Genomic DNA, 2,672 nt, shown 5'->3' with positions numbered 1-2,672 from the left:
ACACATGCCAAACTGTCAGCCCTTCTCAGCCCCTAGAGTATCTGTTCCTCCCCTAGTTTTCCCCATCTCAGACGGAAGCTCCACTTGTATGACCACTCAGACCCCAGAGCCCCAGGGTCGTCCTGACGTCTTCCTCACAGTCCCCCATCCAATCGGCCTGGAAATGCTGTCAGACCCTCCTTTGAAATGCACCTAGGATTGGACCACCTGCACCATCTCTACCCTGGGCTAAGCAGAGATCTCCCAGGCCTTATCATAGGGCCAGCTGCTGCCACCGACACGGCAGCCTCAGAGAGCCAGCTGAAACCTGACCCAGGCCACGTCCACCTCTGCTCAGACCTCCGCCTGGCTCTCGTTCAGGGCAAAAGCCCCAAGTGACCTGGTCTCACCCACTCTTTGCTGTCTGTCCTTAGCTCCCTCCCTCTGCTCCAGCCATACACAGACATGATGGGCCTGCCTCAGGGCCTTTGCACCTGCTGTGCCCTCTGCCTGATGAGCTTGCCTATACCCTCGTGGCTGTCACCTCCACTTCCCTCACTGCATCCCCTGCTTTGCTGGTTTTCTCCTGAATTGTGCCAGCTGCACTCATGGGGGTATAAGGTAAGATGGTTTCTGCCAAGGTGCAGAGCCTGGAGTCCCCTCGAGTCCCTTTAGGAGAAGTGGCTAAGCACTGGAAAGGGAACCAGGGAAAGAACAAGTACAGCCTAATATGTATGGAGAAAGCAAGTCATCTTACTCTGCACCCTGACCCCACAGTTCCTGGGAGTTCTGGTTTGATCACTCCAGCTGGTACATTGTTCCTCAAGAGAATGGAAATGTACTGGGGGAAAGAAATGCCTTCAGTAAAAATAAGTCAACAAGCATGTTCTATGTGGCAGGAATTGCACTAAACAATATTTACATGCATTACCTACTTTATGGCCACAACCCTCCTACAAGACCAGCTGCATTCTGATGGAAGAGGAAACAGAGGCACACAGGAGCAGGGTCACTTGCCCAAGGTCACGGGATGTGGTGGTTTTAAAGGAGGTCCACAAATTTCTTGCCACTTTTCTCTTTGGTGGAGCCTAAGTTTCCTTCCTTAGAGTGTGGGCTGGACTTGATTTACTCCTAATGAATAGAAAATACCAGAAGAAATGGCATGAGACTCCTGAGTAGGTCATAAAAGGCACAGAGGTTTCCCTTGCCTGCTCTTTGCGGGGCCGGCTGCCATGTAGTGAGAAGCCTCAAGCAGCGCCTGGGAGGTCCACGTGAGGAGGAGCCACGTGAGGGGGCCTCCTGGAAGCTGCAACTCCGGCCCCCATCGGGCCCTCAGGTGAGGCAGCCTTATGAGGGACCCTCAGCCAGAACCACGCCCCCCAACAGATCACTCCCAAATTCTCACTCAGAGAAACTGGCATAATAAATATTTGTCTGAAACTGCTAACTTTGGGGATAATTTGTTACGCAGCAACTGCTAACTAATACACAAGACTCCAGGCTCCAGGACCTTTCTGTCTGGCTTCCCATTTTCCCTCCCAGGAACCACACCCTCTATTCTCAGTGGTCCATCCTGATCCCTTCTCTTTATTCTCTCCTGCAGCCCACCAAGCGCCCACCGTGAATCTTCCACTTGTGTTTTTTTTTTTTAATTTTTACTTTATATATTTTTTGGCTGCGTCAGGTCTTAGTTGAGGCACGTGCAATCTCTGTTGAGGCATGCGGGCTCTTCGTTGTGGCGCGCGGGCTTCTCTCTAGTTGTGGTGGCAGGCTTTGTCTTCTCTAGTTGTGGCACACAGGCTCCAGGGTGCGTGTGCTCTGTAGTTTGTGGCACGTGGGCTGTAGTTGAGGTGTACGAGCTCAGTAGTTGTGGTGGGCGGGCTCAGTTGCCCCGCGGCATGTGGGATCTTAGTTCCCTGACCAGGGATTGAACCCACGTCCCCTGCACTGCAAGGCGGATTCTTTACCACTGGACCACCAGGGAAGTTCCTTCCATTTGCCTTTAACGGCCGATTTTATCTAGTCGGTTCAAACAGTGGTTCAGCCTCTCCAAGGGGAAATACAGCACTTTGGATCACTTTTTTCCAAACAGAGTCAACTATCAACTTTAATAAAACCCCAAACTTCAGCCCAGCTCTGCTCCTGGCTCCTACATTTCTTCCCCTCCTCACTCTCAACTCTTTGCCCATCTCTCTGTATAAGTTTTTCTCTTGCCACTCATCCAAGACAATCACCGTTTTCCATCCTGTATGTCTCTGCTTCTTTGCTTCCATGGTAGCCAACGCTGGTCTATGGAACAGGCATCTCTTGTCTACACTACACCCTCTCCTGTTTCTCCCTATCCTACTTCTCAGGCTCAGATCCAGCCAGGAAACCTCCCCTCCCCCCATTGCCCCAACTCCATGAAATCAATCACTCAGCAAGCCTTTAGGAAATTTAATAAGCTTGGCCTTTTTTTTTTTTTTCCTTTTTGTCTGTGGACTTTTTGTTAGGTTTTCATAGGAAGAGGTGTTTGTGAGAGAACTATTTGCGGTGATGATATCTCGTGTTTTTGTAGCTTTTTAACGTGCATAGAGGAAAAGGGAGTCAGAGATCCTGGGGGGAGGGGGGTGTGCGGTTGAAGCCAGAAGCTGATAAACACGAGCGATACCCAGGAAAATGGATAAAGACACGTAGATTAAAAAAAGAAACTT

The sequence above is a fragment of the Mesoplodon bidens genome (genome assembly GCF_964165515.1).
Source record: "Mesoplodon bidens genome assembly, chromosome: 4".
NCBI classification, from domain to species: domain Eukaryota; kingdom Metazoa; phylum Chordata; class Mammalia; order Artiodactyla; family Ziphiidae; genus Mesoplodon; species Mesoplodon bidens.
This window is presented reverse-complemented; position numbering follows the sequence as displayed.